Source organism: Dunckerocampus dactyliophorus, chromosome 5 (assembly GCF_027744805.1).
Source record: "Dunckerocampus dactyliophorus isolate RoL2022-P2 chromosome 5, RoL_Ddac_1.1, whole genome shotgun sequence".
Lineage (NCBI taxonomy): Eukaryota > Metazoa > Chordata > Actinopteri > Syngnathiformes > Syngnathidae > Dunckerocampus > Dunckerocampus dactyliophorus.
In genome coordinates, this window is record NC_072823.1 from 1009789 (window position 1) to 1022121 (window position 12333).

The following is a 12333-nucleotide window of genomic DNA, read 5'->3' on the forward strand; positions in this document are numbered from 1 at the left end:
GGGACGTTAGTGCCAGTTGGGCAGGAAGTGACGTGAGGGTTGAGTTGTGTTTTAGCTTGTCATGTTATTATTATTGTGTGAGATCATTTAAACCTACAATAGCTGCCTGTTCTGGCGTCTCATGTTCTGGCCACACCTAGTGGCCAATGTAGAATACTACACTCACAAGTAGGATATTTCCTCTGCCTTGGATTTGTATTTTACATAGCTGACATAGTGAGGGACGACTGTCCTTGTGTCTTGTCCACAGACAAGCATGATGGTGGTAGCGTCACTGTCTGGGGCTGCATGAGTGCTGCTGGCTGCGGTGGTTTGAGGGGAAACAAGAATTCCGACACAAACTGCGACAATATGAAAGTGGACACGCCGCCATTATTGTGTAAATTTCCGCGATCTAGCACCGCTTTAAAAGTGCCCTAGTTTCTGCCTCACATCTTACACACACTTTCGCCTCAATGAACCACAGCTCCCCAGTGCTGGCAGCACTCGTGCAGCCGCAGACCATGACACGATCACTACCATGATGACTGTAGCAAGACAATATCATCTTACCACTCACTTGTGTTGCCACACAATCATGGCTGTGTGTTGATAGTACATCTATACTACATCTACTGTACTGTATATACCAGCTGTCCCTCCCTGCTGGTGTAATGGTACAGCTGCTGCCTTTTAAGCCAGTGGGGGAGGAATCAATCCCAGACCTAATGTATTGAACTATTTGTTTCCCATATTACTCCAAAACATGCACAGAATTCAAGTCAGGCTCAAGTCACATGGGATAAAAAATGATGCATTTTTTTTTTAATGCAATGAAAAGAAACAGTGTAAAACAGCTTTTGATGGGTAGGTTAGGTTCTAGAAAGGTGGTGATCACAGCTGCCCAGGAAAGACCAATGTGATCTTTCTCATGTGACACAGCATTCCTGGTGGCACCCGTGTTTGTGATACAGTCGCTTTGTAATGGGGGAGGGGCTCCGCCAAATGAAACTCTACTATTTGGCCAAGGACGGCTCTGGGAACCTCACTCCATTCACTTGGAACACAACTCCAATACTTCCAATGACCACCCCGAGTTTTGGAACATGCCAGGCCTAATACGACGTGTGCGTGTGTGTGTGAGTGTGAGTGCTAACATCATCCTGCAGACGTGTGCCTGGAAGCACTAAATCATCATACTTTGAAACACTTTGCAATGGTGTGTCACATGTGCACGCAGCGTACGCCGGCAGATGCTGGCTGCGTGTGCGTCCTCTGTGGTTGGTACTCTCTCCTGGTCTTGCAGCCGCGGTGGCGCACTGCCCACGGTCTCATTCAGCCGGGCACACAAGCCGATTGGCTCGTGTTTAAACAAGGCATCTTTTAAAGGCGCTCCTGCCAAGATAGCACTAACAGCTTCCAGCTCTGCGTTCGCCACATCCCATCCAGAGGGCCACCTCTGACAACACGCAGCCCGGCCCTGAGCTGCTTCCTGGGGCCCTGCTGAGGCCATCTAGCTGGACCCGGTCGGCCAAAGTGTTTGTCTTGCAGAGGACGTTCCAGTGATTCATTCTCTGTTTGAAATCAACATGTCGTGTGCCAAAGACACCCTGGCAGTCAGTGGACGCTCACGTTCCTGGCCGCCATGACACACACGTGCTCTTTATGTCTGCCATTTGTCTTTAGCTCCTCACCCTGTTGTAAAGCCCGCTCCCTCTGGCACGGACGCCGCCTTGTCACGTGCTGCGACACAAGTTGTTTCCCTGGGCAGCTCCTTCAGCAGCAGACTGTTACACCCACGGTGCAAGAAGGTTCCGCAGGTCCTTCATACCGACCGCTGTCAGGCTCTACAACACCTGATCCACCTGAACCATGTTGTAGTCACTATGCATTCTTTACTTGCGTATCTTGCTTGCTGCTGTAACATGTAAATTTCCCCGCTGTGGGATAAATAAAGTACATCCATCCATCCACAAAGCAGTTTCAGTAGATCGCAACGAAGGAATTGCTCTGCTACGTACGAAACCCTGACCCAGAATCAGGTCGTCTGCAAGTCAGGCTGTAAACCCAAAACAAAGTACCAGCGACATGCTCAACATTTATTCTACAAGCGCTCAGAAGCCACCATGTCGATCTACAGTATATGAACTTTAGCTGAGGGAGCTGCGGTTCATTTAGTTCATTGTTCAGCCTACAAAGTCATGTAAACCAGTTATTCTCAACTTAATCTTGCTCTTTTATTCTGAAATGTATGTTGTATGCAGCAGGGTGCCAGTCCTGTCTCTAGTTGAGCCTTAGCAAATGTTTATGCTGTTAGGGATATCTGGCATCAAAATGGAATATCGATCGATATCAGTATCAGGTTTTTACCTACAATGAGAAGCAGTAATAAAAACGTGCTGCATATTTCGGCCTATGGGCTCCCGTACCTGCTGTCATCAAGGCATCACGTGGCGCCAATATGTGGAAATACTTTGTCACGTCCTGTTAGCTAATTCGTTAGCTTGGAGCAACGCCGTCATGCTCTCGTTGTCTCTGTTGTCAGTCGACATTTTTACCCACGTGGAGGGTGGCTTCTACTTACTACCACTACTACTACTACTACTACTACTACCACTACTACTACTACTACTGCTACTACCACTACTACTACTGCTACTGCTACTACTACTACTGCTGCTACTACTACTACTACTACTACCCTTACTACTACTACTACTGCTGCTACTACTACTGCTACTACTACTACTACTACTACTACTACTACTACTACTACACATACTACTACTACTACTACTACTACCACTACTACTACTACTACTGCTACTACTACTACTGCTGCTACTACTACTACTACTACTACTACCCTTACTACTACTACTACTACTACTACTACTACTACTACTACTACTACTACACATACTACTACTACTACTGCTGCTACTACTACTGCTACTACTACTACTACTACTACTGCTACTACTACTACTACTACTGCTACTACTACTACTACTGCTACTACTACTACTGCTGCTACTACTACTACTACTACTACCCTTACTACTACTACTACTGCTACTACTACTACTACTACTGCTACTACTACTACTACTACTACTACTACTACTACTACTACTGCTACTACTACTACTGCTGCTACTACTACTACTACTACTACCCTTACTACTACTACTACTGCTGCTACTACTACTGCTACTACTACTACTACTACTACTGCTACTACTACTACTACTACTACTACTACTACCACTACTACTACCACTACTACCACTACTACTACTACTACTACTACTACTACTACTACCACTACTACTACTACTACTGCTGCTACTACTACCGCTGCTACTACTACCACTACTACTACTACCACTACTACTACTACTACTACTACTACCACTACTACTACTACTACTACTACTGCTGCTGCCACTACTACTACCACTACTACTACTACTACTACTACTGCTGCTGCCACTACTACTACCACTACTACTGCTAATACTAATACTCACCTCAGAAAGTGGTTCAAAGTGGGGAAAGAGGACAATGAAGCCGATACTGATGCCCAGTGAGCACAATACTACATAGAACTAATAATAGGCCATCGTCAACCATGAAGCAGCCATCATTTATTCATTCATCTTTATTTGAAAAACCACAAGATCAGTGGCAGAGCTACGGGCTGACCACCCCCACCACCCCCACCAATTTTGACAAACGCGGCTCTGTGGCACAGAACCGCTGTTTCTGCTTGGACACAACCTTCCGTGTGGAGGAGCTATCAATAAAAGCACGTCTAGCATGAACTATGTTTTCCAAGAGGTTTTCTCACTTTGTTGACTTTGACTTGAATTGTGAAGCGTGCTGTTCACCATGGAAGCTCTCTGCAGCAGCATGAGTGGGCATGGAAACCAAGGAGTCTGGAGTTAGAACATCGCCATCCGCTTCCATACAGTCATTGGACTGATCACTGGTGGTGTTGAAACATCATACAGAAGAGAGGTGGCGGACCTCATAGCTTGGTGTCGTGCTAACAATCTCCTTCTCAATACAGATAAGACTAAAGAGATGATCATCGACCCAAGAACAAGGGAAAAGGAGCCGCATAGACCCCTGTTTATTGATGAGACTGAGGTGGAGAGGGTGAAAACCTTCAAGTTCCTTGGCACACACATCAGCGAGGACCTCACCTGGTCTCACAACACCCAACAAATTATGAAGAAGTCCCAAAGGAGACTGTACTTCCTGAGAAGACTGAGGAAATTTGGCATGTCCACCACAATCCTGAGTTGCTTCTACAGATGCACTATGGAAAGTGTCCTTACCGCCTCCATCACTGTTTGGTACGGTAACTGTACAACACGTGATAGGAAGGCACTCCAGCGGGTGATCAAGACCTCACAGAACATTGTTGGGGCAGCCCTCCCCTCACTGCAAGACATTTATAAAACTAGAGTCCTACGAAGAACACACAACCTCATCAAGGACAGCACACATCCACAACACTCATTATTCACACTCCTACCGTCAGGCAGACGCTACAGGAGTTTGAAGTCCAGGACCACAAGGCTGGCAAACAGCTTTTACCCACAGGCCATCAGGCTTCTCAACGAAGCACTCGCACACGCCGCACGCAACACACGCACACACTCATAGCACTTTATTTATTTATTATTGATTTATTTGTATTATTTACTTGTATTAATGTCTCTTCTGTTGTTGTTGTTTAATTTATTGGTATATATGTTATGTTTCTTATGTTCTTATTCTTTTTCTTGTGTTTTCTTTCTTTTCTTGGGAGAATGAACAGAATAAGATTTTCATTGCATAGTATAACTGCTGTTTTACTATGCACAGGACAATAAAACTCTCTTGAATCTTGAATATTGTGCCCTGCGCAGGTTTGGCCGCCATGACGGGGAGCAGGATCCAGAAACGAAGCATTGAAAACATGTCCTCGGCACTCTGCTCAGTGATCAATCGCTCTAATAGACGATTACAGTATCTGGACCATTTCAAGTATCAACTTATTGCCCCCCCATGTGTGTAATGGTCTCACCTTGGCCACCCCAATGAAACATAACCCTAACCCTAAACCAATATAGCTAAGGAGATCTTTATTAGCTTATGATCGAGCCTGTTAGCTATCTATTATTATACTATATACTGTATTATATGACATTATAATATATTTATTCGATTATATTTACTATACTATACTGTATACTTTGTTAGCTGTACTATGCTATATAGTTTGTTAGCTGTAGTATACTATATACTTTGTAAGCTGTAGTGTACTATATATGTTGTAGTATACTATATATTTGATATACTACTATTGTTAGAAAGTGTCATGTTCTGTGTTTGTTTTGCACTCTGCTGCCGCCTCTGTTTTGTCCTTGCAGTGTCATGGCTGCACTGAGTAATCAGGGACACCTGTGATCAATCTTCTGCTCCCCATATATACCTCTGCCTAGCCCCTACCTAGTTGCCAGTTATTCCCTTGCCAACCCTGCTTCCTGTTCCTCATCCCTTGGCTCCCAACTGGTCCTTGCTTCCTTGTTGTTTCATAGTTCGTCGTATCGTGCCTAGCAGTATTGTAAGTACCTGTTCTGCATCTTGTTTTTCTGCAGCTCCCTTATTTATTAATTAGTTTTTTCTGCTGCTTGCCAGTGATTTTTTGGAGTATGCAGTATGAATACATTTCCTTTCCATTTCAAGACTTCTTATCTAGTGTCACCCCTCCTGGGTATGTGTGCGTGTGCGAGTGTACGTGCACGTGCATTCCTCCTCACACAATTCCACAGCGCACTTTGACGTCCACGCAGCGGCGCGCAGGCAGCAGCCAGCAGTTGTCACCAAAGTGACAGGCGACAGCTGAGTCCATACATCTGGAGCCCCATGGGGAGGGGTTAGTGGTGGGGGTCCATCCACACTTCCACACCACCCCGAAAGAGTTGTTCCTGCCTCTCAACCTTGGAGGGCAGGGAAAGTGAAACGAGGCTCCTGTGCGTAAAAGCGCGCGCTGCTGGATGATATGGTTAAACGCGAGCGCCTTATTTGTGGGTCTCATGTTGCATTTGATTCAAATTCATCGCCTCACCCACCCCCCAACCCCACAAACGAGCGTAGAATGTGTGAAAATGTCCACTCACCTCCAACGTGCTCACACATACAGCATCCAAAGCCGATAGTCCCCGAAAAGCGATCCACGCCGGGTTTCATTTGGCGTGCCCACCTCACACCCACTAGTACCGATGAATAGGAGACCCCCCCCTCGGCTTCACTGTCACAACACCTCCCGTACTTGAGCTGCAAAAGCTGCGGCTGTGCTGTGGAGCTCTACTTGACCACTGCCTGCTCCCCTCCCATTGGCTTAAACACGCATGCCAGCCCCCATACCCACCCCCTCTCACGCACGCGTCCCAGAGAGAAAGTGCTGAAGGTGCTGCAACTTTACTCTTGCAATGGTGGCTTTACCTCCATCATCATCATCATCATTAGAAGTGCCCACTTCTTTAGGTACACCAGTCAGTTAAACCTCTTAGCTTGAACTGTCAATCTGTTCCAGGGTCGAGCTGTCACCATCAAAAATCTTCATCTTTATAAAGTGTGCAGGCGGTTACACAAGTGTAAGAAGAAGCTAACCAAAGATAATGAGAAAGACGTAATGCATATGCAATGGTAGTACTTTAAATGTACTCGTACAGCCAATATGAAGTGTAATACATCATTTGGAATCGCAGAATATATTCCTAAATCTTTGAAATTTGGGCAGAGCAAAGTCATAACACCAACGGTAGTTTCAGCACATTATTTATGAACATAAATACGGTTAAAAAACAGCAACTCTGCTTACAAATTATATATACAATGTATACAAATGATATATATATATATATATACACAGCAAATTGAGGAGTGTTAATTTTTTGGTGTTGATGAGAATCTTGAAGTTGGAGTGTCAATCTTACACTATTTGGAGTTGATCTAACACTGCATTTTCTTAAAAATGTTAAATTTAACACTGGATCATGAAAGTGTTGTATTAAAATGGAGTGTTGAAAATGTTCAAATCGTGTTAGTGTCACAATAAAGACATTCAACACTTCCACACTCCATTTAACACCTAACAGTGTTCACGTGTCTTAAGCTCCGCCCACGGACAGTTCATTTAGACTCCACCCCTCACTTCACGTTGCTGAAATGAAAAGCAGATGGAAGAAGTTGATAATTAGGAATCATTTTGCATCAGTAGGTAAGTAAACGTTTAAATAGATGAACTAATGAATTGTGTTGTACCTTGTTTACACATAAAAAACGTTAGTTTTTGGTGTGATATTTAAGACTAATAAACTGAGGCAGCTGTTTCCACCCAAAGCCTTTGCTAATGTTAGCTGGTGTTTTTGCTAAGTTATATTTTCTATTTAGTGTTGCTGTGAGCTGAATCGGCACTGCCTGTGCAACATTTGGCAAAGTAAGTGAACGCTACGTTATATCTTCATTTTGAATGAGCTAATGGCTAACTAGCTAATTGGCACGAGGAGCCCCCACACGTAGGCCTGCTGGCCCCCAGCAAAGGACTTGATATGCTGTACAAGATACAAGATATCAAGGTTGGCAACTCTAATTGTTACTTTAACTTAAAAATAATTGTCAGGCGTGTGTAGGAAGTGAACTACACATTTTGTTTTTAGAATGATGCATCTTTATTTTTCTTCTTGATTCACAGAAAACCTTTGCTGGAGTCTTACATGAATGTGGTAAGTAATATCTTTTTTTTTTTTTTAAATCAAGGCATAATAAGCCCTGCAACTGTGGCAATTCCATATTTATTTTATTATTTTAGTAGGATGTTTTATATTATTATTTTATTTATTCTTATTCTCAGAGGTGGATGGAGATGTGTAGACTCCACTATCCCTTCACCCCAGTTATTGCCAGTTGGTGGTGAGCCTCCACTCTTGCCAACTACATCCCATTCATTAAGTTCGACAATTTATCCTTCAGCCCACAAGAGGAACCCAACAGAACCAATGGATCAGGATGAAGCATGATAGGTAAGCTTTGAGTAAATAAATGTAAAATTAATATTATCGATGATACATAGTGTTTTTATGCATGACATTGTTTTATTGAAAAATCCTCTTGAATTCCCATGAACACACTATATATCATTTTAATATTTTTGGAACAAAGTCCGTGGTGTTTTGAGGGCCAATCCGAAAGGTGAGGAAATCTTCAAGGAGTGCAACAAGACTGAAACACTAACCGATGCAAGGTGTAAACAGATGGTGAACATCCTGGTTGCAGATATGACGGAGCTGCATGGGTAAGAAGAACTTCCCCCTTTCCATTAGAACAGTCATTCCATGTACCATGTACTGTGGGAATGGTTCTGTCTGTGATCATTAACTATGATTTGTTTTGAAAGGAGGGTTCCGCCATCATGTGTGATGAGAAATTACGCCCTGAGAATTGTGACTTGTTTTCCATACCTCAAAGATCCATTCTCCAAACCTGGATATGTAAGTGTCTTTTCAATGTAAAACCCAAAGTACTGTTTTTGTTTTTCCTTTAGGTGTGTAGTTTGTATTAAACTCTTGTTTCAAATATGTTCATAGGATGCTTAGCTTAGCGGCAGTGGATCAAGAGGTAGAGCAGGTCGTCCAGAAATCGTAAGGTTGGTTCGATCCTTGCGCCCAGTCACTGATGTGTCCTACACGGCTCTCAAAGCCGTTCCAAGACTGTTTCTTCATGATGGTCCAAAAACCAGAGGAGAATATCTGTTAACTGGTCAACAGCTGTTTGGTGAGGAGTGCAGGGAGGCACTATCTACAATAAGACATTCAACCGATGAATCCGTGGTCAAAGAAGATGAGAGCAACTTTCCAGTATCGACAGAATATGATCCAAGCACAAGATGTATCATCGTCTGTCCTCGATGTGTTCACTCGCTTCCTTGATGTTCCTGGATTGGTAAGGAAATCTTTAGTATTTGGACGAGTTCAGTATTAGATTACCCATTACGTCAACCATTTGTAAAGCTGCAGGCCTACAGTATTTGAAATATTCATGTCTTGTTTCTAGATTGACCAGGATTTCTCAATGATGTTTGCTGATGAAGTATCTCAGAAGTTCCTGGCTAAGTGGTCAACTGTCTTCAAAGCAAAAGTCCTTGCAGACTGCAAGACTCTCCCGCAAAAGCAGAACATTGATGAGTTGCTGTCAGGAACTGAACCTCAACCTGATGACAGCTGTGGTCAGTAGAAACAGTTCTGTATTACGCAAATAACTTCAAATATTTATTTCCTAGCTGTTTAAAAATGATTTTTCTTTTAGGCTGGGGCAGTGATACATCCTCCATCCTTCTACTCCTGCATCTGCTCCCTCTGACCTCTAGAGGCCAGGAAAAAAAACAGCAAAGATCAGTTTGTCAAGCAGCCAACCATCTTCTCAGACATCTTAAGGTATGCAAAGGTCCATTTTTACATATCAAAATATGATTTCTGTCTAAAAGCATTCATTTTAGGTTGCAGATGTTCTTGAATCGGCTAATTGTGTTGATTCAATGTCGTATCGTAATAAGGTGTGCTAAATACTGAGAAATGGAAACCATGCAAAGGGGTTTTAATTGTTGTTGTTGCCCTTTTCATCCACAGGAAGGAGCCAGTGTGACCCCCTTCCAAGACTGTTGACACAAGACAAGCATTTCTCCTCTGCATCAGTGAGCGAAGGTGACATCCAGAGGTTCTACATTATTATTGACCAAAAGCCGGTTCCATGCAAGGCACATACATTTATTGCAGCTTTTGATGAACTGTTCAAAGCTCACTACGTCTTCAGTCTCTCTTATGGTTAAAAATGGATAAGAGCAAAGATTTGGGTCTGACTGCTGCCCAGTCATGGTGTCTTCTATGTAACACTCCACTTCTATTTGGTGATGGCATTGAAAGGAAGAATGATCACTGGAACTTCCTCCTCCTTTTGATGCAGATTGTCAACATACCTGCAGTGTTCTCCTACACCATAACTGATGGAATGATCTTTTACTTGAAACATCTGATAAGTGACCCCCACACTCGGTACAAAGCATTGCTGCTGGTAAGAAGTTGATTCCCAAGCATACAAAACATTGGCCTTCTTTTCCAGACGTGGTGAATGCGTTTTTGAAGCCAAACACAATTTTTTCAAAAGGCGTGGTTAAAATTTTTAAAAATCTCAGCCGTTTGTCATGGCCTTTCACTATGAAAATGATTATTTTAGAAGATTTGCATTTGGCCCTACATCAAAAACAATCTGCAACTTGAAAGGTGGGGAGGAGCGTGGTCAGGCATGATGTCTGCAAGCATCTTCCAAGTGTGTCAAGTACCAACTGGGTGAGAAGTTACGGTATAGAGCACCATGTTGGTGTGTTCATATGTACTGGATGTAGCTTTGATCTACCTGTGTTCAAGAAGATCTGGGATATCATAAAACACAAAGAATGTGCTTTCATAATCGCCTGTAATGTAGAAACGATGTACTATGATGACCCGTTTAACGCGTACTGCATAGAAGACCAAATGCTTGAGTTTTCTATCATGTGTTTAAATGAACTGACTCATTTCAGACCATTTGACAAGCAGTGCTCTAATGACAAGTGTCAGAGAGCAAACATACTGTAGTGCCCTGCTGTTATTTAAGCTACTGTCTGTTGGAAATGAAATGTTTTTGAATAAAATGTATGAAGCCATCAACTAGTCATATTTTTAAAAAATTTTAAATTTTATTTTGAAGTAGTATATTAACACTTTTATAGTGTTAATGTGGCAACTCCTTTTGAGAGTAAAATGACACTATAAGAGTCAATAAATGACTCTTAAGAGAATTAATTTGTGACACCTCACACTAGTGTTAAAAAAATGCAACACCGGTTGGTGTCGAGGAGTGTTAAATTTTAACTATATAAATAGTTAATATTGACTCTACAATGGTGTAAAAATGGCTACACTTTCAAAAGTGTTAAAATACTTTGTAGAGTGGACCCCATGGGACACTTTGAAAGTGTTGAGATTAACTCCTACAGTGTCAATTTAGGCCTGCTGAATTTGCTGTGTACAATATATGTGTGTACTGTATGTATACTCTATATGTACTGTATATATAAACAAACAACAAACAAACAAAATTTCTACAGGTGTTCCAAGTTCTGGAGTACTTACTACCTCCTCTGTCTGCACAAAAACAGTGTTGGGAACACCCGGTGGTACAATATCTTTGTCAACATCAGTTGAGCGGCATCGTACTGCAGGAAATCATGTGTTGCTCCGAGAATGGCAAGAAAGAGACGGAGCATCTTAGCACTTCAACATGGAGCTTTGGCGTCCACACAAAGTGGACGGGTCTAAAACGTTTGGCCGGTAGTTTCTATACGGAACAAAAATGGAAATACTCATGTTTGTCAGGAAAAGCAGTGGGGAGAAGACCAGCTCAGCTTCGTTCAGAAATGAACCATTCCACCGTTGGAAACATTGCTAGTGAAAGACTTAGGCACGCACTTCCAAGGAAGAAGAGTTCCATGCTTGAGGCTGTCTGCACGCTTGCACAGCCCCGGTATGAGACTTTCTGTCTGGGTAGTGGATCAGAATTACGCTAGTCGAGGAACTTCAGTTTCAAACGTCACATTAAGCTTTCCACGTACGGTGTTACATCTTCTCATGAGTAAAAAAAGCTCTACTTACTTTACAAGTGTTGTTTTTCCTCGTCCCTGTTGAAATATATTTCAGAGCTGGGCTCACAAAGGATGTTGGGGTGAGGAAGGCCGGTCCTGATGAACACTTGGAGCTAACGGCGGAGGAATTGGCAGAGGACATTTGAAGGACCCGTGGAGCGTTTTGGGATTGGGACAGTCTCCGTGCAGCACGATGACATCATTCACCCTGCAAACGCACACCTAAAGGATGCAGACCCTGACATGGGACACAGCTGATGACCTCCGGTTCCACTTTCCATTTTGAGAGCCTGCTAGCATGCTAACATGTGATGAAGAACACAAATGGACTCACGCGTTGTATTAATAACGCGCCAAGACTTCTGTTATGGACGTGACGGGTGCATGCTCTATTTTCAAAGACTACAAAAGCCATCTTATGGATTCCGCCAAAATGTAACACTTGTAACCTTAATGCTGGCATTTTTGCCTCCATATGGAGTCATGTGATGTTCTTTCTTGTTCTTCTTGTGCACAACTGTGATATTGACACAATGTCCTGTGTGCTGCGCATGGGACACGCCTCCTATTTAGTGGACGTCTAGATGCTTCTACGGCGCCGGACCACACCCATTCATCAG

General features: G+C 43.0%; 1 protein-coding gene and 1 long non-coding RNA gene across 5 annotated transcripts in view; one reads left to right on the forward strand and one right to left on the reverse strand.

Moving 5' to 3' along the window:
• LOC129180902 (prickle-like protein 1) overlaps positions 1 to 6306 on the reverse strand; it is a 40819-nt gene extending 34513 nt beyond the window's left edge. For all 3 annotated transcript variants that reach the window (XM_054775218.1, XM_054775219.1, XM_054775217.1), the window contains exon 1: positions 6156 to 6306. The gene's annotated coding sequence lies outside the window, so the exon portion shown is untranslated. The remainder of the gene's footprint in view (positions 1 to 6155) is intronic.
• An 888-nt stretch (positions 6307 to 7194) lies between these two features.
• Positions 7195 to 10726, forward strand: LOC129180906 (uncharacterized). 2 transcript variants are annotated; one of them, XR_008570318.1, is made up of 11 exons: positions 7195 to 7258; positions 7432 to 7616; positions 7733 to 7763; positions 8011 to 8060; positions 8200 to 8332; positions 8435 to 8528; positions 8625 to 8683; positions 8805 to 8979; positions 9091 to 9262; positions 9343 to 9470; positions 9663 to 10726. It is a non-coding gene; the product is annotated as an uncharacterized LOC129180906 (long non-coding RNA). The 2 variants fall into 2 exon arrangements; XR_008570317.1 differs by lacking the exons at positions 7195 to 7258; positions 7432 to 7616; positions 7733 to 7763 and having other exon boundaries at positions 7897 to 8060.
• Positions 10727 to 12333: the final 1607 nt, after the last annotated feature.